Genomic DNA, 23,166 nt, shown 5'->3' with positions numbered 1-23,166 from the left:
CTCCCAAGAAGCTTGCAAATTTTAATCTGAGTTAATTTGCAAGTGGATTTGGGTAATCTGGCTCTAGATCCACTTAGAGGGTGCCTGTAAATAACTGTCTTGAGGGCAGGGGAAAGGCATTATGGCATTAAGCAGATAAAGCCTCTGATCTAGTTACAGTTCCTTCCAGGGATGAATAAAGCTTTGGGGACATTATCCAACCGCTTTATAAACTCAAGTTTATAAGGCCTGAACCCTCAAGCCCTTGAATTCCTTGTCACCACCTGCAAATTTAGATGAGCTGCCGCAAGGGGGCAGTGGTGTCCAGGCGATGACCTCCCATGTTGCGCAAATTCGGAGAAATACTGAGTTTCAGATTCTCGAGTTTCTCTCGTTGAAAGCGGTAGCAATTATCCCCAGTCCACTTAACAAGCCAATAGCCATTTAGAAAATATGTATGTATATTGAAGAAAATACTGGATCTGGAAAAAGATCTTTCGAAAACATCATGTCCAACCAGGGTTATTATACAGAAACTGGGTTGAGAGAGGGCAGTAATTGGCCCAGAGCCACGGAGCCAGGCCTGGAACCCAGGTCTCCTATATTCACGTCCCATGCTCTCGGTGCTGCAGCCTCCTGCTCCCCTGAGCCTTTCTCCGGCGTTCAGTACAAGCCATGCCTGCGTGGTGACATGAGCACCTGTCTTTGTTGTTCCTACAGCACAGTTCCCGTCCCATTTCACCGCTGCCTCCAAATTCCCACCCCAGCTGCGCCACGTCTCTCAAGCAGAGCTGGCGGTCCGAGAGCAGTGAATGGGGACGAGCGTCCACGCGGGGCTGACGAACTGTCAAAGCCGCCACCATCTGTCAAGACCTATGAGGACGCACACAGCACGGGCAGGCGGGCAGGAGAAGTGGCGGACGCAGTGGGTCACCCAGCTTCAGCTCCGGAGGCGCGCTGCTTCACCTGGTGACCTGTCCCCGGCCTACGGGTCTCCAGGAAGCACTCCAGTCCCTGCCAGATGCTAGCGGGAAGGCGGGAGGGGGGGCCGTCCCAGCGCCCCAGAAGCTGCCAATCTGCTTGCGGGGCTGAGACCGATCTAGGAAAGGGTAAGCAAAGATGCACGCGCCTGGGCGGCACGCAGCGGATTTCCAAGTCGTCTGCACAGATCATTGACCCCGCAGGACACGTGCGCATGTTGGCAGGGCCGAGTCCGGAGGAATTCCAACTCTTCTGAATCTGCCACCTTGCAGAGGGGACAGCTGACCCTTCGCCCCATCTCTGAAAGGGCCAAGGGTCTTTCCTCTCATTGCTTCCTACTGAATGCCCAGGATGCCTCGGTGTTGCCTACCTTCCGCAAAATCCTCAGGGCTGGATCGTTTTCGGAAACTGCCACCAGAGGGAGCTCCAACAATAGAGCTGGATTTTGTTTCCTCCCAGCTCATAAAGGAAGTCGGGGGCGGGGGAAATGCTGTTCTCTGCCACCAGCAGGTGCAAAGATCAGTTTAAAACGCCCAAGATTGTAACTTCACTACTAATTCGTGAAAAGCATATGGTGGAATAATGCTGGATCTGCAGAGTGACAGAATAGCTGTCCTCCACCGTGAGTTTCCCTCATTTCAGACTCAAATACTTCAGACCCAAATGATCTCCAAATCAGAACTCCTGCCTCTGCATTCAGTCTGTAGTGTTCTCTCCAGAGGACTGAATCCTAGCACCCTCGCTCCCCTCCCCTCCTCTGCCAGGCTTTACAGCCTCAGGAACTGCCCTTTCAACCAGAACAGAGCCCAGACTGTCACCTCGAACATCAGAGGAGTCCCAGCCCCATTCCTGAGTGCCCCTCTTCCCCAAGCTGCCCTGTGAACAGTGATAAGAGCTGTGACGGTGTTCTCCAGGCACTGAAATTAAAGTCAGAACCACTCCGGCTATAGATTCCATGTGCCGCTTCTTACTGCAGACCCTCATCTCGGTTTGGGATGGGGATGTGGGCAGTGTCTTTTGCTGCCAGGATGAAGTGGTTCAATTCTCCTAGAAGGAGATGCAGCAGTCACGTCCAAAAGCATGACAAAGCCCACCTAAGATGACCTGTATCTTAGAATAGTCTGAATTCATGAGGCTTCCGTCCTCATGTGAATATGTCACTAGCACTTGTTCCTTCTTCTGGGGGTTTACTCAGCCAGCAATTTCCTTCTTTAAGTTTGGAGACAGTTGTAAAGAGGTGAGAACCCTTGGGCTCGTGGGCCTTTAGTTTTCATGCAAAATCTAAGACCTCACCTAGTGGGGGAGGCAGAGAGAATTGGCCCTGACTTTCAGGTTTTGGGGTTCAGCACAGATCACTGTTGTGGGATCCAGACATTCCTGCACCCAGGAGATGTGCAAGGACAAGCATGAGAAAAACTGCATCTGGCCAGGCACAGTGGCTCACGCCTGTAATCCCAGCACTGTGGGAGGCCAAGGCAGGTGGATCACCTGATGTCAGGAGTTCCAGACCAGCCTGGCCAACATGGTGAAACCCCGTCTCCACTAAAAATACAAAAATTAGCCAAGCATAGTAGCACATGTTTGTAATCCCAGCTACTCAGAGGTTGAGGCAGCAGAATTGCTTGAACCTGGTGGAGGTTGCAGTGAGCCGAGATCGCACCACTGCACTCCAGCCTAAGCAACAGAGCCTTGGGGGAGAAAAAAAAGAAAAACAATGTATCTGAGGCGTGCGTGACTACTGGGTAACGGCAGCCGTTCCTGGGGATGTCTGGAAAGGCTTCAGAGGGCAGGCAGACCTGAGTTCCTCCTGCCCTCTACCAAGAGATGACTGCAGCCTCCAGCCTGGCCTGCACTGGCAGGCACCTTCAAGAGGGATGACAGGACCAACAGGGAGCTGGTGCTGTCCCCCAGGCCTCCCCTGCTCAGGTCTCATTTGCCATTCATGACTTGTAGCTGAGATGGGTGGAAGGCGCCCTCTGAGGCATCTGGGTTCAAAACTCTGAATGAAGAGAGCACTTGCATTCTCTTTCTTCTCATGCATGGTCAAAAATGCAGACTCTGTCCAAGATGGTGCACACTCAGGGTTTTGGTTCAGGGATGATCAAGCCCCTTCATCGGTGATTTTCATCCTCATGTCAGCTAGTGCCTCCTCTGAAATGGCCTAGAGCCTTCATGCCATTGCCTCTGCCTTCCCCAGCATCCCCATTTCACAGGGCAGCTTGAGGAAGAGGGGCAATGAGGAACAGGGCTGAGACTCCTCTGATGTTTGTGGTGACAGTCTGGCTCGGTTCTAGTTGGAAGGGCAGTTCCTGAGGCTGTTAGTTCCAGACCAGCCTGGCCAACATGGTGAAACCCCGTTTCTACTAAAAATATAAAAAGTAGCCGGGTGTGGGGGTGCACACCTGTAATCCCAGCTACTCAGGAGGCTGAGGCAGGAGAACTGCTTGAACCCAGGAAGCAGAGATTGCAGTGAGCCAAGATAGCGCCACTGCACTCCAGCCTGGGGACAGAGTGAGACTCCAAAAATAAAAATAAAAATAAAAATAAAAATGCGCACATTCTGTTATTCATGTGTGCATTTAAAAAAAATGGCCTTATCAAGGATGAGGGTTTTGGCATTTGTGCGAAGCCTGAGGTTTTAGGAAAATGTCATTGATGAATTGACGCTGGCAAGACTCTCCATTTACAGTAACCTGTGACTAGAAATGTCTCATGTTGGGAGAAAAATGAGGAATCCGGGAGAATAAGTGTCACGGTGGGTTTATGTGGGGCATTTTCTTCTTTGTCCAACACCTCAGATCTGCAACCAAAGCAGCAAAAGGTAGTATGTCTCAGGAAAAACTTCTGCTTGTTACCGAGCTTCCTGGAAAATTGCATTTGGAGAGCTATGAAGGCTTGGCCGTGAGTAATTTGTTTTTTAAATAGCTCTGTTAGTTGGTCCACATTGTGTTTTTCATTCCACCAGAGCCGAAGGTGGTGTTTCTTTTGTTTATGGTATTAGTGTTATATTATTGGTGATCTCATTGTTCTTGTTTGTGACATGTTTACCTCAGTAGGACAGTTATTGTAGGAGGGAAGTCGGGAGCCAGTCTACCCACCAAACCTGCAGAACTAAAGAAAAAGACTCCAATCTGTCCCGCAGGGTGCATATTACTCCTCTCTTGGATTGTTAAATTCTAATTATAGGCTGTTGATCCCCATTAGAAGCATTTGTAAGCCTAAACACTGTTGTGCAGCATCTTTTGCCAATAGGTGTGTTTCATTCCAATCGTTGTATAAAACATAACATTCGTGCTTTTGGGGGACTACAACAGGTTAGTGTTCTCTGGCAAAGTTGGACAAGAAATAGGCAAAATATGACTCAAAACTAAGATAGGGCAAACAAAAGTACACTTTGCCTTGATGTTTATTTATTACGGATTTCTGAAACCCTAGGACACTAGAGCTCACCTTTCAGATCTCGGACCTCAGATGCCACATCCTCAAGGAAGCTCTCCTGGACTGCCCACTTCCACATTCTTGGGACAGCAGAGACCTCCCCCAGCCCTTCCTGGCACTTGACACAGTGGATCATTTCACAGGACTGGGGGATTAGTTAACTGTCTTTCCACTAGATGGAAAGTTTCAGAGGAATCCTGTCGGGATTACCGATGCCTAGTATGATGCTTAGCACACAGTAGGCATTTAATAAATGTGTTGTGTAATGCCTGTGTACTGTTTTATTTGGGAATCTTCAGAAGGTAAGAAAAGCAAATGGATACATTCATAATAAGTATGAGATGTGGAGAGCAAGCAAGTCCGTAGATTACAAGATGTAAGCAAAATTCATAGGATGTGTTAAGTAGAAGAGGGGATGAATAAGATGGAGCTGTGAGACTCAGGAAGAATTCACAGAATTCACATGGATAATGAGTAAATCAATAACCTGTGGGAGATGTTGAAGACAGATACAATAAGTGGAACATATAATAGAACAAACCAGAGTGCTATGGACCAATAGAGAGACATTAAAAGACCAAGTTGTAAGATACATTCATGCTACATCAGGGCTGACAGCTATCTGATTCCCAAAATCAGCCACTCATCCATCGGTGACACCAATTATGGTCCCAGTTGTGTTCTGCCCAAGAAGCACAGATAAACAGAGAGAGCTGTTCAGGAGGCTAATGGATGCTCCTGCTGTGGCCAGGAGAACTTGCCCCTGGCTCTCCAATAGCAAAAGCGTGTATTGTTGCCTCGGGCACCTTCTTTCTGTTGGGTCCCTTCACTCATCCTCAATTATGGTCCTTGTAACCACATCATTAAGAAAGAAAGTTAATATGGGTGGGAGGGATATGGGTGGGAGGCAATATGTGAACATTGCATATTAAATGGCCCAGGATTCAGGAAGGGGACTTCCCACCTGCTTCTGCGGTATATGTGTTAACCTACCCCATCTCTTTCCTCTTGCTTCTCACTGTGTGTTTAAAATTTATTCAACAATCTGTATGATTCAAGTATCTTAACTAGATCTTTCTATTGTATTACCTCCAGAATAGTTTGCCTGGTAGCACAATAGTTTGCCTGGAGATTAATTTCCTATACAACATATTGAAATAGTGCATTGTGAATTAGCTACTATGACTGCTGATTAGGGTGAGGGTTAGGGTTAAACCAGTTTCTGAATCTAGCTACTCCCCCCTACCATAAAAACCACTTGCATTCAACAATTAGCCATTGCGTTAAGTGCTAAAGATACAATGATGAGAAAACAGCCATGATTCCTGCCCTCGTGAAGTTTAGAACAGAAGAAAGACCATCTGGTAATCACACAAATAAGTAACAAATAAATCTAACGTTTTAACCAGTGATAAACCCTCTGAAGAGAAAGTGCACTGAGGTCCTCTGAGAGCATATGCCAGGGGAATTTGACCCATTCAGAGAGGGTTAATTAAGCTAAGGGAAAAGGCATAAATGTCTCAGGCAGAAGGAATTGGCTATGCAAAGGCCACGTGATGGGATGATGTCATCAACCATTCTTTCAGCAGACAGCACTGACCCCATGTGCCCAGCCGCATGCTAGAGGCAGGAATACAGGGGAGAAAGACCAGCACTGCCCCAAGAAAAGCCCACGATGACTGTCGGACCTAGGAGGATCCTTGGAGAACCTGAAAAGGTTTCACATTGCATGGAGGATAAGACTAGAGCCTTATAAGACATCACTGAGAGTTCAGTTGTTAATCCTGGGAGGGGTGAACTCATGAATGATCACTGGGTGTGGTGGTGCCTCCCTGGCTCTAGTCTTACCCTCCATGCAACGTGAAAACTTCTGATGCCACAACTCAAACCTAATTTTCAAGCCTTCATTAGCTAAAATCTCACCGAAGTCCAGCTTTAGGAGAAATAACAGATACTATTCCCTGGCTTATGCCAAACTCTTTACATGCATTGTTTTGTTTTTTTTATCTTTGTAACAACCATGTGAGATTGCACTAAACTGACACTCAGAGAGAAGGTAAGTCATGCCCCCGAGTCATTCAGCTAATAAGTGAAAAGAAAAAAAAATCAAGATCCAAACCCAGGTCATTCTGGCCCTAGAGCTGAAACTCAGTGAAAACCAAGCTCTAGTCAGGAATTGTGGTTAAAATCAAGCTTCAGCCAGCTGGATACTCCAGGGTGTTTAGGAATGTGAAGTTTGTGGGTGTATCTTGGTATTGTGGTTGTGTTGATGCTATTGTAGTTTTGGTAATGTGGTCATCTCTTGACAGTACATGCTGAAAATGCTTGCAGATTAAGTGTGGCAAGATCCAGGTTTTACTTCCAAATAATCTGTGTGAATAGGGAAAGTAGTGTGTGTGTAAGTTTTGACAGCTGGGGAGGCAGAGTCCGTGGGAAGGAGGGGAGGAAATAGATTGGCCATAATATAGATTTGCCTTCGTTATTTGGAGGTTGGGGACAGGTGCATGGGAGTTCACTATAATATTCTCTTTTCTTTCTTATATGTTGGAAATTTTCCATAAAATGTTTTTTTCCAAAACAAGTTAACTTCTGGGTTATGTTTCGATGGCCTACTCCTTCATCTCCAAATCCCATAGACTTTCACAATTATATTTGCCCCCATAATTGGAAGTTGTATGGGGCTGTTTCAAAAATCTGAGTCATCAGAGATGTAATTGACTTCCTACCGCCGGATTAGCAGGCAAAAATGTACCCGATACTTTCTCTACCGGCGCTGTGTTGGGCTCTGGGCTGAAACCCAGTCTCTCACAGGCCCTCGGAACAGCCCCACAGTTAAGATCCATCCCTGACTTCCAACTCTGTAACTAGGGACAAGTTAATTAACTCCTCTTAGCCCTTAGTGTCCTCATCAATTATTACGTGGTAATAACCCCTCAGAGAGTCGCCGGGAGAATTAGCTCGGCGCGGTGCATGGGGCTAGAACTCAGGGCCCAGCAGGTCTGACAATGCAGGTTTCCCCTCTCGCCTGTTGGGTTTTTGAAACGCCCTCAGCGGGGTTTTCCTCCTAATTCTGGTTTGGAGGAGCCATCTCTCTCCATCCCGTCTGCCAGCGGGGTTTGCTTCACACAGACGTGGGCAGATGGCATCGGGGACACAGGTGTGACTGCCGAGAAAGTTGCGGTGCATTGGCGATTCGGTTTACGGGACGCGGGCGTGGGGTGTGTGGGGTGGGATGGTGTCGGGGGCGGGGTGGGGGTGGACAAGAGGGTGTTTAGTGGTGGTTGGGAGTCCCGGCGATCTTTTTAAAATTCAGATGCCAACAGTTCTCCACCCCTGAACTTGAATGGGCTTTGGGTTTTTGTTTATTTGGGGGCTTTTCTCCTCTTCTCAAGCACAGCGCTTGCCCCCAGCGGCCTGGCGTCGGGCTGGAGCACGGCAGAGGGAGGGAGGCGACCGGCATCCGCGCTCGCTGATCAGAGAGAGCCGGGCCTGCTGCTGGGGAACGTGGAGGGGCTCCGGACAGCCACGCGCCCTGGCCGGTCACGGAAAGCTCTGAGGGACATTCGGTCGGCCGTCGGGGAAGAGGCTGGCCGCCGCAGCGCGAACTGGGGGTGCGGTCGGAGCGGCTAGAGGCGCCGGGGTGAGTGGGGATGGAGCCCCGAGGGCGTGGTGCGCGCTCGGCTTCCTGCCGCCAGGGGGCGCCCACAGGCAGAGCCGGGCGGGGCGGCAGCTACAGAGAGAGGGGTGCGTGGAAACGACCAGGCCAGGCCTGCAGAGCGCAGCCCCGGCGCCATGTCTCCAGGCTCGTTCCGACTAGTGTTGGGTCACCCTGGGCTCAGCCCCGGGGGAGGACGAAAGGGTTGCGTGCAAGGCCTAGCACCCAGTGGCCATTCATTAAATACGTGCTGGCTGACGAGCTCAGGAACGGCTCTAGGGAGCAGCTGGCTCGGAAACCTCAAGTCCAAGCCCACTCATTCCCGTCTCCCTCCCCGACGGCCTTTTAGTTACCGTGCCCTGGAAGAGGCGACGGCTTCCTTTTAGATTGGGGCAGCAAGGGAGCCCCTGCGCAGTGAGGACACCGACGGGGCGGCGGGGAGGGGTTGTCCGGCGGTATCCCCGCTCCGTGCTCCTCGCCTTCCACTGCCTCCCCGGGACACAGCAGTCATGGCTTCGACTGTGACTTCTTAACTGGCTCCTCCCTGATCGCTGAGCTAAGCCACAGGAGAAGGGGAGGAGGGCTTCCTTCCCGGGACCTTGATCCAGGCGCTGGTCTGAGTGGTGCTCGGGTGGATAAGTCTGATCTGAGCACCACACGGGCCGGGCGCCCGGACCAAGGGAGTTCGACAAGAGGATCTCAGAACAAGCTCTGAGTCTCTGGAACTAGCTGGGGTGCGTGGAAGTGCGCGCCACGGCCCGCGATTCTTGGGAGCGTGTCTCGACTTCTGCCAGTGCCAACGCAGGAGAGAGAATTGCGGCTCAGAGAGGGCAGCGTGAATGGAAACCGAAGGGCGAGAGCTTGGCTCTCTAATGCCACCCAACTTAGTGGTTCAGAGCTTGGCCTCCAAGGAAGATTCAGTTCAAGTCCCCGCTCTCCAACTTACCAGCTGTGTGATCTTGGGGGAAGTTAACCTCTCTGAGCCTGTTTCCTGCTCTGCAAAATGGAAATTTAAAAACTTAAACATCTACTTCTGTCGAGGCTGTTGTGAAGAAGTGGGATTGTGGGTGCATAGCTCTTAGCACAGTGCCTGGCACAGGTTAAGGCTGGATACGTGGCAGCTGTGAGGCCCAGTATTCTCGTAGCTGGCCTGGCCAGATGCAATCATAAGCGAAGATGACTCACTTCCCACAGCAGAGGTGTGCGAAGCCCTGCGCACCTGCTGTAGTCTGCACCCGGGCAGAAGAGAACCCAGGAGCGTCGGGACCTCCAACACTCAGCCCTCAGGGCTGAGGACACTGCGCTGTTTCTGCCCCTCCTAAAACCGGAGGCCACGATGCCCCTGTGCAGTACCGGCTGGCGCCCACCCTACAAGCTGATTCCTGGGGGCCTTTCCTGCAGCGGACGCCGGCAACCATCACGGCCCACCTTGACTGAACACATGTGGGCATCCTAAGGACATTACCTCAATCCTCACACCATTCCTGAAAAACAAACAAACAAACAAAGAAACTGGTGCTCAGAGAGGCGAAGTAACTCACTCAAGGTCACACAGCTAGAGGGTGGCCAAGCTGGGACTCCAACCCACTCTGGCTCCGGAGCTGGCGCCGCTTCCTTCCTACCTCTCTATCAAGCTCAGTCCCAAAGCCTGGGACAAACCATCCTGTTGGGGTGGGAAAGGCCATGCGAGTCCTGGGGTCGAGGACCCTGTGCCCACGACGGCAGTCTTCTCGGCACCCGTAGAAGCCAGTGCCAGACAAGTTGGGTTGGAAGGGGCGGGCTGGGCTGGCGGAAGGGGGCTCTGGGCCCCGCCCTACCTGCGCCCCCGCGGATCACGCCTCGGTGCTCAGGCTCCTGCCAAGTTTGCCCCCATCTCTCAGGTGCCCTTGGACTGAGTGACTAAGCACCTCGGCACCTCTCCAGCCTGGGGTGCGAGGAGGGACTGGCCCTGATACCCACTTCCTTTCTTCTCTGGAAAGCCAAGGTGCCAACGAAAGATGCCCTGGAAGCTGGTGTTCCTTAAAGAATGAACAGTCCCAGCTCCAAACGTGTCTCTCTGAACGCAAGCCTCTTCCTTCCGTTCGCCCGGGCCTGTAGTCGAAGTCTCCTTGGGTCCCCAGCCCCCTCCCGGGTAGACGTCAGCCTGGAGGTGGATGCCGAAGTCGAGAAGGGTTGCGGACCATGCTGGGGACCTGGCTCAGGCAGTCAGGGGTCCGGGTCCTCTTTGGGGAAGTGAGCGCTTGAAGAGGAGGGAGAAAGGCTTTTGAGTACGGCTTGGGGGACTTCTTGAGGTCCCTCGGGATAGCTTCTCTGTCAGGCGTGTAGCCAGGAAAGGAGAAAAAATCTGTCCCGCGCAGCCCAGGGAGGAGCCTTGCAGCTGCGGAGGGGGGCAGTTTCGGCGCTGGATACCAGGGGGCAGTGCTGCGCAGCGAATCTGCCGGGCTCCAGCCGGCAGCCCGGGGCAGCACGTTTACTGAATTCCCTCTGTCTCTCGAATCCGCTGCAAAGTTCCTCCCAGGGCGCTCCTGACGCCAACAGCCCCCTCGCCCCGTAACATGCGAAAGAGGGCACGGTCCTCTCTCTCCGCGCGTTGCCGTCGGTGCGGGCGTCCTGGCTGTCTTTCCTTCGTAAAGGCAGCTACCACCAGGTTGGTTTTTGACCACTGACTTGGCCCTAGGGAAACGTAAGGTGGGGTGGCGGGGTGCCCCGTCGGGTTTTTGCAGGCCGTGTGAGCAACCTCAGATTAGAGGTTTGAGGGGACTTTCTCAGCCTGGTCTGGAGCCCCCGAAAATGCAGGCGCCGCCTTTGACAGGAAAAAAAAAAAAAGCGCTGGAGGTTGGCCGCCTGCATTTGATCGCCTTCCGGGTTTACGTAGAAATCCATCCGAAGAAAGGTCCGATAGAAGGCGGAGAAGGCGGAGGCCCACCCCTGTCCAAGTACGAGCCATCCCCAAAGTACAGGGATGAGAAGGGGGGCTGAACCTTCTCTCCAGGACCCAGCGCCAGGCCCACTACACCCCCAGAATCGGTGTTGTTTGGGAAATGCCTTTCTATCCTAAAGGAGGCTGTGTCCAGGCTTAAAATATGCAGAAGCAGTGAGCAGACGGGACCCGGTGACGTGCGCGGGGCTTTTCCCACCTAAGGGGCTAGGAACTCCACTCCCTGTCCCGTCCCGGGGAAAGAGACCGAGCACTCGGCTCCGGGGCCAAATGTGAGCCCAGGAGCTTGGTGAAATAGAAACCGGACATATTCTCTTTGGACTCGGCCTCCTTTTGCTGGGATTTTTGTTTTTGGTTTCTCTCTCTCTCTCTCTGTCTCTCATAGCGCTTTGCAATAAATAAAATAAAAACGCATGTCTGTGTGTGAATGCTTCGCCCGTTCTTTGAAGAATTCACACTTTAAAATTGCTTTCTGTGAGCGCAGAGGAAGAACATATAAACCACCGTTATGTAATTTGAAACCATCAATAGCCCCCTTTTAAGGTTGTCTTTATTGTGGGAAGTCAAGGTAATGATTTTGTCGCTGTCTAATTTCATCCCAATGTATGGCGTTGCTTTTATAGCCTTTCAAAGGTAAGTGAAAGGCATCAATCTAGGGCCCTTTTTCTGGCCGATTAACAGTTTAAACTGGTTTTCTAACCCTGTCACAACTATTGGGCTGATAAACAGGATTTCTGCGGAGGCATTAGCAAGTCTGTAAATAAATCATTAAAAAAAACACACACACACAACACCTCAGGCAATTCTAAGTTCCTCTGACAAAAATAAACCTTAAGTCCACAGGGGTGTATGTGTGTATGCATGTGTGTGTTTCTCACCTCCAAGAAGAGGTAGTTACAAGTGACTTCTCAAGAGTTATTTGTGTCCTGGTTATTATTATTACTACTATTGTCATAATCTTAGGAGAAAGTGAACAAGCTGACGACACAGGGATGGAAATCAATGAGCTTGTGGGTTCTGCATTGACTCTACCTTATTGTAGGAAATGTCCCCCTTTAATCATTGGGTAAGCCTGGCGCTGCTGCCAACCTTCTTTGACATAGAACGGTCCAAATAGAAATATCCCGTTTTATTGCAAGGGGTCCTTGGAAGAAGATACTTTATGTGGACGGTACTGGGACAACTGCTGAAGAAACGACAGACACGAAGGCATACTTGACACCAACATAGAGATACCCATCCGTCACCTTTGATCTCCCCTCCCCCATGCCACTGAGAAATATTTTTTTAAAAATAGAAGCAAAATGGCAAACTAGACAATTTGAGACTTAAATAAAAATAGCTTTAGGCCCAGACCCACTGGAAGCTTTTTTCTGTTTGACGCTGCCGTGTTTCTCTGATGCAACAGAAACCTCTGACCCCCCGCCCGGGGTCTCGAACCAAGGCCAGACAGCCCCGCTCCCGGGGTCACCCGAGGGTTACCTTTGGGTGCAGGCGCGGCCTTTCTCCGAAGGGAGGGGCAGCTCCCCCAGTGCAAAATGAAGGAGAAATGATAAGCAGCGGTGAAACCGTCTAGAGGCCCAGCCTGGCACCCGCCCCGCCAGGTGCTGGGGGAGGCGACAGCCTGCAGCGCCAAGGGGATGCTCCTCGGGCGCAGCGGGCGGGACAGCTTGGGCTGTCCCTTTTGTTTTCAACGCTCCTCTTGCGGCGAGTTCCGGGAGTTTAGGGCCCCGGCCCAGAAAGGAAAAAGCGAGAAGGCGCGTCTGGGCTCTGTAGGAGTGCAGCCGCTGCCTAGTCCAAGCGGCCCCAGGCCAGGCCAGACGTTGAGGTGAGGTTGCCCAGCAGGCGGGGACCCCAGCTCGGAGAGGGTTCTCCGCGTCCCCAGCCGTCGGCGCAGGAAGTTGAGGCGGCCAACATGCCTTCTTCCCCACTCGACTCCCGGGCCCACGTGCTGGTCCACGCCGGGGACCCGAGAGCATCGCGGCTAGGGGGCTGCGGGACGCCTCCCGAGCGTCGAGGAAAGACAGGACCGGGGGGAGCAGGCGGGGCCCACGCGGTTGCATTTCGCGCCCCGCCGCCGCCTTCAAGAAGCAGAACCCAGAACCCCACCTGCACCCTCACTCCGGCCCCCGAGCCCGGCCTGGCCAGCAGTGCTCGGGGAGGCCCTGGGTGGCGCTGTCTCCTCCCCTCCTGCAAACGCCACCGCCAGAAAATCGCTCCCACCCCACCCAGCCAGGCGAGCCACCGACCCGGGGCTGCGTCCGCCTCGGTTCAGCCTCTCCGGGTGCGGATCCCAGACCCGGCCAGCAGACGGAGGCTGGCGGAGCGCAGAGTCCCGGCGACTCCCGCCTCCCGGAGGGGGCACGGGGACTTGCGTGGGGCGGGCGGGGGCCGGGATTCCGGGCGGGGCGAAGGGACCCAGCTCGGCTGCGGGGCGCGCGGTCGCTCTCCCTCAGGACTGCGGCTCGGATCCCTCCCTACCTCTCCCTGTCCCTCGCAGGACTCTACATCGACTTCGGCGTTTCCTCTCCCTCCCGGAGTTTCCACCCTTCGGCTTGTCTTTCCTCGGTGGGCTCCTTCGCCCACCCTTTCCTCCCCATCTTGTCCCCCGCCCCCACTCTTCTGCAGTTTGTGACTGAGAGCGCCCCAAACAACCCCATCAAGCCAATAAACCCAAAATGTGAGCACTGCCCAAACCCGTGTGCTTATCCTGCCGCTTCTAGAAGGCAAATTGATACGGGGTGGATTTGGAACGGCTTTCTCAGAGAGGCCCGAAAGCTTTCAAAAATTCTAAGTCAGGAGACAGCTGGCTGTTTTCTTAGCACCTCTGCAGCGCTGAGGATGTCTTCATCCTCCTCAGACACCCCCAGCCCGGGGATGTTAGCCCATTGCCCAGATGGAAGACAGAGCAGGGAGGTAACCCCAGCGGTTACAAACTTGATTCTTCTCATGTGGTGGACTCCAGTCTTTTGAATACGATCTCTACCTCTTGTTTTCCCTTCTTATTTAATTTCTTGATGTTTTCTTGGATGGTTTAAGCGACAGGAGGAAGAGAGGGCAAAGGCAGCCCCCGTACCTTTCAATAGAGTGAAATGGCCTGAAATTACAGCTACATAACTATCAAAAATGAAACTGTGTTTGTGAAAATCTGTAACCCTAGCTATGTAATTGGAGACATTCATGAAAAAAGGATATTGCACAGGTGAAAGTGATTTTTCAATTGCTTTCATATTTTTAATATTTTTCCAAATTGTTGAGAGGACTTTTCCTGAATACAAGGATGAATGTTTCGGCTTGGAAAGTTCAGTGTAGCCCTAGTCATTGGAAGGCTACAGTTATCATAAATTGCTTTTAAAGTGTTTATTAAAGTGATTGAAATTTGTTTCTTTAAAAAAAAATAGTCTCTGAACTTGCAAACTTCCTACCTTACCAAATAGACTTTCCTGAGACTTGAAAATGGTTCCCATGAACTTTCTCATGGCAAAATTACACAGTAAACATGTTCCTGGAACTCTTTTTAAAAAGGAGTTGGAGCCCAATCTTCACAACCATTCATTTTCCTGCCAGATTCTTTGCATTGGGCATTTCCTTGTGTGCCTGGGACCTTACTGTTGTTGAAGCAGAAGTTCTCATATAGGAAATTTTGCATTACTGAAGAGCTCTGCTTTAGGGCAAAGGCTGAAATGATACAGGCTTAGGCATCCCATGCCTACTGAGTGAGTGGTCATCCCATTAAATATTTTGAGCATGCTGACAAGGTAAGGAAGATGCAGAAACTCCTGACCAGATTCATGAAGGCTGAAGACAGAATTCTAAGCAGTCCCTTGTTTTGCATGAAGCACTGTGATATTGAGGAAGAGGAGGCGTTAAGATCGGAATTGCCCAAAGTGTCTACACACCTTCATATTTATTACTAATTATCGCCCCTTTTCCACTTCTCGTTGTGTTTGGCCAGCCCTGAATACCTGGAGACTGATCCGGGAACTGTTTGCTTTCGTTTCTTCCCACATATTTTTATTAACAACTTGAACTGATCCTGCCTAATCCAAATTCTTATACTTTGATCTTGTTCCTTAGCATCCACATTAAAGAGTTTTTCTGTTTCCACCAAATTTTTACCTCCCCCCCTTAACTTTTTCCCTACGCTAGTTCTCTCTGCTTATTATTCTCCCATTTATTCTCTCGACTTGAGGTTTCTGTGATGGTTACTTACATTAGTGACCACATTGCCAAAGCACCTTCAAAAGTAACTGATGCCCTTTATTACGTACTGGAGTTGCGTTTAACCAGGGAATCCTCATCAAGCCACAAAGGTGAGGGAGAAAGCTGAAATAATTACATACAGGTAACAGGGCAAAAACACTGTTTTCTCTCATCATTGAGTTTTTTCCAAATGAATGTTTTTAAATTAGAAATATCAGATTAATGACTGTAATAAAAATATAAATTGCCTTTTTCCAATGTGTATTCAGGCCAGGATCCTCTTCTGCCAGTGACACCATGAAACATAGAAAAGTTGTGTGTCTGGCCCCCAAATGCTTAGTTCCTGTTACTAACAATCGATATGGCGTTCTTCTTTGTAGGGAAACCTGACCTTAGAGGAAATGGAAAAGTTGGAGAGACACTGAGCACTGATACGAAATAATTCTCTTGCTGAAATACACGAAAGGAGTCCCAGCAGCCATATTAGTATTTCCACGTCCTGTGTCAGCCCCAAATAGAGAGAACTTGGAATGGGAGGGGAAATGGCAGCCATCAGGAAATGAAATGCTGGCCCAGAGGATTCTAAGCAAGTCAATCACCAGTCCAAGTAAGGAGGTGTTTTTTGTTTTTGTTTTTGTTTTTGTTTTTGTTTTAAATATCCACTTGCCATTTGTTTTACCCAATTCAAAATTTTTTCCCAAGAAAAAAAAATACACTTGTAAAATGTCTCATTAACAGCAAAGATGAATTGGACCTCAACTTTTGAATGCCATGCTGCTTTAAAGGAAATTGTAGAAGTTCTCGGAATGAAAGAATACTGCCAGGATGCATTCGGACTATTTTCCATCTGTGTGGTAGAGTCTGAGCTGTGTGTTCTACAGAAGCTCCAGTTGGCAGAAGGACGACTTTGGCCCTGAATTTTCATTTATTTTTGTTTCAAAAATGAAAGGATAGTTGCTATTTTTCCAAAATTTAGAATTTTAAATCACTACCCACTTTTGATCTCTGATTTAAATCTTGTTTTGAGAGACATATTAGACAGTCTCTACATATTATATTATTTTGCAAGGGAAAAAAGGAGAAAAATCGGAAAGTGCTGACTTTCTGTGTCAAATGAATGGATTATTGGCTTCATTCTTCTTTATTTTATAAAGGTTTTCTTTTCAAGAAATGCAGAACTTTACCAATACAATATATATCAGTCTAATCGGCAGTCATAAAATGGGTGGCATGAGGGTGGAATATGGCAGCAGGGAGATCTCAGCTGGCAGCAAAGCATGAAGTGGTGATTGTGTTTTTATGGAAAGCCTGTTTTGTCCAGTGGCTGATGAAATTCAAAATGGTCCCCTAAGCCTATCTCTGAAGCCAGCAGTTCAGAAACAGTAGAGCTAGCAGCTCTCTTAACATCTGTACCCTGCCCCCTATTTACCCAGTGACACCCCAGCCCAGAGCACCTCCAAATGTAAGACTTAATATAACCAAATGGAAGCTGCTAGGAGGTACTCAGTTCCAGGATCAACAGTTTTTGCTTTAAAAAGAAGGTAGCAGTTCAGCCCCTTGTTTGTTTTTGCCTACGCATTTCCCTACCAGCGGGAGACCATTACCCGGGACAATGTTCTATTCCATTGTCATTATCTCCTACGGAACTAAAACAATGCTCTGTTTGGCCTCCCAGGCAAGGGGGATTTGTTCCGCTCTTCTTTAAGCAGAGTTTCCAACTGAGTTTCTGACCCAGTCACTTGATATCCAGCAGGGATACCTGGTGACAATTTTTTAAAAATCTGCTATCTTCTGTTTTGTAATTTCATTCTCTGAGAAGTAGCCCAGAAACTCGATTCTCAATCCAGAGGAATCACACCATGGCTAAGGGAAGAGGGTTTGCTCAAGCTGCGTGAGCTCTATAATTTAAATCAGCCAGATAGGATTTATTTATAGTTGTTTTATCTTTTTTTGTTTTGTTATTGAATAGCAAACCCTAAAAGGTTTCATAACATTGTGTTGTTGATTCTCAAACTCCAAAAGGTTGGGAACCACAAGAGCTGAGATGTTTTCCATTAGACCAGGGTGTTTCTTTTCTATTTCTTTTTAAATACATAAGTAAATTATAAATGTAGATAGAGATGAGATTGAGATAGAGATAAATGATGCCAAGATTTCTAACATTTATGACAGATGTTGATGAACAATAACTCGTTGGAGCTATTTTGTCATACTTGAGATTTTCCAGAAAATAGAACAAGCCCACAGAATGGGTTTAATCTGCCAAAGCATCTCCCTCTTTACAAGCATCTACACAGGCCTCCAGCCCTAAGTACTTTCACCTGGACAATGTTATGAAGCTTAATCCAGTACTAATAGCAGAAAGACTTGTTTACTTTGGAGCTAAGGAGTGAGTAGGACACTTAAGACTTTGTTTTGTCCTTGGACTCAAGGCAAACTAATTGTTAGCATCACTCCAGTTGTTGCTATCATTTTATTACTCATATGTAGCTATGAGTAACTTGAGAAACTGAAATGTAACTGCTGCATATAATAAAAAATCAATGGCCAAGACTGGCTACCTGAGGAGACTGAGTCCCATGCTAATGAGGCTAAGATTTTATACTGATTTTGTTTTGCTCTGAGATGGTAATCTAATAACCCCCGTCTCCAGCAGCTCGGTGGCTGAATTGGTGGAAACCTATCCTCAGATGGCTAGTGGAGAAACAGTTCAGAGCCCAGATCATGCTGGAGAGCAGGAGAGCCTTGGTGAAAGATGAAATGGCAAAATGCTTAAGAGCTGGGGATCAGGAGGCAGACACACCCGCATTTGAAGCCTGGCTCCCCCATCTGCTCTCTAGGTGATAGAGCAAGTTACTAACCACTCTGAGCTTCTGTTATCTCTAAGAGTAGAAGAAATAAAAGGAATAGTGCCCCATTATTTGTAAGAAAGTGTGAATGACAAGGTGCATGTAAAGCATTCCACACTCAATATTAGCGATTGTCATTATTATTTGTGTATACAATAAACAGCACTGCCCATTGAAGGCTCTAACTCTAGAGTCCTTCCCAACCCTGTCTCTATCACTTGAAAGAATATCCACTCTGTGAGTGTTGTGCTTACACATTTTGTTCCTAGAGCCCAGCCGACTTACTGTCATGCCCGAGGGAAGCTTCATTTAGTTGATCTGTTTGGGTTATACATTTATGGATTTATTCCACAAATCACAGTGGTCTTCACAGTCATGATGATTCTTCTTTATGAAAAATAGTTAAGAAAGCTAGAATATATTTTTAAGCCCTACTTTTACAAATGGGAACCTACAAGCAGAAATTAACTGGCATATTACTGTGTTCCATTTAAGTCTAAGAGGTTGAAATCATTAAGGCCAACACGTTTTATTTTTCCTTAAGGATACCGGACGTGACAAAAAAAGCTTTCATAAGGAATGCCTGAAATAGGGGAGAAGTTCTTACAATGGCTTGTAAGAAGTTCTTATTTCCCTACTGGTGGATTGAGAGGCTCAGAGAAGTCTATGGAACAAAAGAGATCCACTCCAGCTTTGAGTGAGACAAAATTTTTAAGGTCATGGCTGTCTTTTTTTTTTTTTTTTTTTTTTTGAGAGAGAGAGTTTCACTCTTGTTGCCCAGGCTAGAATGCAATGGTGTGATCTCGGCTCCCCACAACCTCTGCCTCCCGGGTTCAAGCAATTCTCCTGCCTCAGCCTCCCAAGTAGCTAAGATTACAGGCATGTGCCACCACACCCGGCTAATTTTGCATTTTTACTACAGACGGGATTTCTCCATGTTGGTCAGGCTGGTCTCAAACTCCTGACCTCAGGTGACCCGCCCGCCTCGGCCTCCCAAAGTGCTGGGATTACAGGCATGAGCCACCGCGCCCAGCCGTAGATCATGGCTGTCTTTAATACCATTTCCTTAAAGTTCCCTAGTCCTAAATGTGTGAATTCTGAAATATTCTTAAAGGGTCATGCTTTTGATGGCATTACATTGGTTTTTGTGATATGATCCTATTACACATCATGATGTCATGGTGTATGATGTGTTTGCAGAAAGTCCAGGATTATGGCAACAAGTGAACCGGATAACCCTTCTGCTTTCTTACAGCTCTTCCGAAAACTTCCTTGTTTTGCCTTTTCAAACATCAGGGGCACGACTTATAACAGCCAAATTTTGCCAGCATGCTGTGGCATGGGTTCCAGTCCATGGAGCTCCGTCATACTCTGTTGGGCATCCTGTGTCTTATTCCTCTCTTTAGGTCCAGTTTCTACATCCCTTATCTGTGTTATCTCAGGCTTCAGAAGCTTCTCCATAACGTGGGCTACTTTCCCCTCATCACTGGGTATTTACTTATTTATTTTTACTGAAGCTTGAGCCCTGTAACGTTACCACACTGGCCACAGCTTCAGGAGAGAGATCACTGCTCTCAAGAACTTACAGTCTAGTGATGGATACAAATGTACATGAAAAAATAACTAGCAATGGAAAGCAAAGCATGAAATGCAATGAAACGTGGTCAGGATGCTAAGTGCTATGACATATCACACTCTGAACCTCACTTTGCTCATATGAAAAGCTGGAGAGAATCTTCCCAAGCTTAGCGCACCCTCATAGGATTTTGGTGAAAGTCAGATGAGATGGTAGGTATGGAAGATTTCTGTCAACTACAAGTCAATTTCACCAAAAAATTAAGAGGTCTTGTCAAATCGTAAAATTAACAGAATTATTATTAAACCTTAAGAGGGCACTTGAGATAATAAATGCCAGATTTAGTAGCATGGTAGTATCATTCTATCTGGGGTGGGGGCAGGAGGGAGGGAGTGCCATAGGAATGGGTACACAGAGGGCCTTCAATTCCATTGGTGTGCTGTGTGTCTTATGCTCAGTGGTGGTTATACAAATGTTTGTCATCTCATTTTATAAATTTTGGTGGATATTAAATATTATAACATATATAATTTAGTTATTGAGGTTTTTTGTTTGTTTGTTTTTGTTTTGAGATAGAGTCTTGTTCTGTTGTCTAGGCTGGAGAGCAGTGGCACAATCTTGGCTCACTGCCACCTCCACCTCCCAGGTTCAAGCAATCCTCCCACCTCAGCCTCCTAAGTAGCTGGGATTACAGATGCCCGCCACCATGCCCAGCTAATTTTTTATTTTTACTAGAGACGAGGTTTCACCATGTTGGCTAGACTGGCCTCCAACTCTTGACCTCAAGTGATCCGCCCACCTCAGTTTCCCAAAGTGCTGGGATTACAGGCGTGAGCCACTGTGCCCGGCCAGTTACTGACCGGCCAGTTACTGAGTTTTAGAAGTGTCATTTTCGGGATGAGGAACTGAGATCTAGACAGAGAAATGCTTGCCTAGAATCAAACAGCCTCTTAGTAGCTAAGCTAGTGCCTAGATCTTAATTGTTTCCACTCCCCCTCAATGTGTATTTCCTTTGTCCTCTGTAGATCTTGCAGTCATCCTGGATTCCCCTTTCCCTCATACTCAATCCAACAGCAGGTCCTGCCATGTCTATCTTCTAGCTATGGGCTGCATCTGCGCACTTCTGCCCCTTGCCTGTGCATCAGGGCATTCCCCAGCCGCCCTTGACTGAGGGTGGAAGGGGAAGCGTAGAGTCAGGCAGGGCTATGGTACAGGTTTCCTGGTTGGGTCTAAACTGAAGGAGCATTGTATTTATTCAGATGGAAAACATAAGGAACCAGCACATCTGTTATGTGTACTTTCATGAGACATTTATGTAGTTATATTTGAAAGTACTCTAACAGTATGATGTGTTCTTAAAAAAAAAAATTTTTTTTTTTGAGATAAGGCCTTGCTGTCTCACCCAGGATGGAGTGTGGTAGTGCAATTGTAGCTCTCAGCAGCCTCAAGCTCCTTGGCTCAAGTGATCCTCCAGCCTCGGCCTTTTGAGTAGCTAGGATTGCAGGTGTGCACCACTACGTGCAGCTATTTTTTAAATTTTTTATAGAGACAGGGGTCTTACTACATTGCCCAGGCTGATTTGGAACTCCTGGCTCCAAGCAATCCTCCTTTCTCTCCCTCCCAAAGTGCTGGATTACAGGCATGAGCTGGTACTCAGCCTGAAGTGTTGTTTATAAATGCATACGTGCATGGGGAGGTGTTTACACATGGTTCTGCAGCCATTGGAAGAAAGGCACCTGCTTCTCTCCTATGCTCATCTTTGAATGCCAGGATTGAGTTCCACATCTTCAAAGTTGCCATGGGCACAGTCTGGCTCTCACCCCAGCCAGCACTTTCTTTCTTCTGACCTCCTTCCCCACATGCAGCCTGGACCACAAAGTTTAGCCCTCAGGAATGTCTTGATTTATTTGACATTTCAGTGGAAGATTAGAAGTATCCTGCACTAGGAGCACATATGGCAGGTGAGGTCCCCTCCTGCAACCCAGGAGGCTCTGTGCTCCCTGAGAGTGGGTTTCAGCACATTATGTGGCAGGTAGGTGCTCCTTAAATATTTGCTGGGGGAACGAACAAAGAGCCTCCTCACTGGGGTCCCTATTTGCACTCTTACATTGCTATGAGGTATCTTTACACTGCTACAGGGGTCTTTTAAAAGCATTGATCAGATCGCAAACTCTTGTGGCTGCCCATTGCTCTTAGAATAAATATAAACTCCCTCTCGTAGCCTACGAAGACATTCTGTGGCCTGTTGCCTGCTTCCTTTCCAAGCTCTTCTTTCACTCTCTCCTTGACTCAGCCAAAGGAGCCTTCCTCTGTTCCTCTAATATGCTACACGTTCCTGCCTCAAGGCGCTTGCCCTTGCCTTTGTTCTGCCTGGGAATCTCTTTCCCTGGTTCTGCACATGCTTGGCCAAAACAGTCCCAGTCACACATTCTGTGACCTTGTAGCACTTAACACTGTCTGAATTATCCAGCTGATTGATGTGTTTACCTGTTCCTTGCCTGCTGCTACCCTCTCCCTCTAGACTTAAATTCCTAAGCCAGGCATGGTGGCTCACGCCTGTAATCCCTGCACTTTGGGAGGCTGAGGTGGGCGGATCACTTGAGGTCAGGAGTTCGAGACCAGCCTGGTTAACATGGTGAAACCCTTTTTCTACTAAAAATACAAAAAAATTAGCCAGGTATGGTGGTGCATGCCTGTAATCCCAGCTACTCAGGAGGCTGAAGCAGGAGAATCACTTGAACCTTGGAGGCAGAGGTTGCAATGAGCTGAGATTGCACCACTGCACTTCAGCCTGGGAGACAGAGGGAGACTCCGTCTCAAAAAAAAAAAAAAGTCCTTAAGAACAAAGCCAATGTTTGCCTTTTTCACTGCTATGTCTCCAGCCATTTAACCTAAGAGTGGCAATTCTTAGTTGTTCAGTAAATGAATGAATGAAAAAAAAATCATTCCACGCTGTTATGGACTGAATTATGTTCCTCCAAAATTCATATGTTGAAGTCTTAACCCCCAATATGACTGTATTTAGAGACAGAACCTTTAGGGAAGAGATTAAGTTTAAATGAGGTCATAAAGGTGGAGCCCTAATCCAATATGGCTGGTGTCCTTTTCAGAAGAGGGACACCAGATCTTTCTTTCCTTCCTCATGGGCACAGAGGAAAGGCCATGTGAGGACGTAAGGAGGAGACAGCCATCTATAAGCCAAGAAGAAAGCCCTCGCCAGAAACCAACTCTAATGGCACCCTGATCTTGGATTTCTAGCCCCTGAACAATGAGAAAATAAATGTCTGTTGTTTAAGCACCTAGTCTGTGGTATTTTGTTGTGGCAGCCCCAGCAGGCTGACATACACACCATCACTTACCAGCTGGCTGGCCTTGGACAAATCATTTAACCTCTGTTTGCCTTAGTTTTTTTACCTGTTAAATGGAGTTAGTCATAGTCCCTGCCTCATAGAGTTGTGGTCAAAGATTAAATGAGTTAATATATGTAAGACCGTTAGGATACTATTTTAGTGTTAACTGTTTGTATTAGTGTTAGTAAAGCAGGTTC

The 23,166-nt window shown here is 48.3% G+C and overlaps 1 long non-coding RNA gene across 1 annotated transcript; it reads left to right on the top strand.

The window, feature by feature from the left end:
• Nucleotides 1-7,361: 7,361 nt before the first annotated feature.
• On the top strand, nucleotides 7,362-22,870 carry LOC101131748 (uncharacterized). The gene is made up of 3 exons (XR_008669096.2): nucleotides 7,362-7,555; nucleotides 15,575-15,801; nucleotides 22,730-22,870. It is a non-coding gene; the product is annotated as an uncharacterized lncRNA (long non-coding RNA).
• The last annotated feature ends 296 nt before the right edge of the window (nucleotides 22,871-23,166 follow it).

The sequence above is a fragment of the Gorilla gorilla genome, chromosome 8 (assembly GCF_029281585.2).
Source record: "Gorilla gorilla gorilla isolate KB3781 chromosome 8, NHGRI_mGorGor1-v2.1_pri, whole genome shotgun sequence".
Taxonomy (NCBI): domain Eukaryota; kingdom Metazoa; phylum Chordata; class Mammalia; order Primates; family Hominidae; genus Gorilla; species Gorilla gorilla.
Note: the sequence above shows the minus strand (reverse complement) of the source record. Positions and strands in the feature narration are given on the sequence as shown.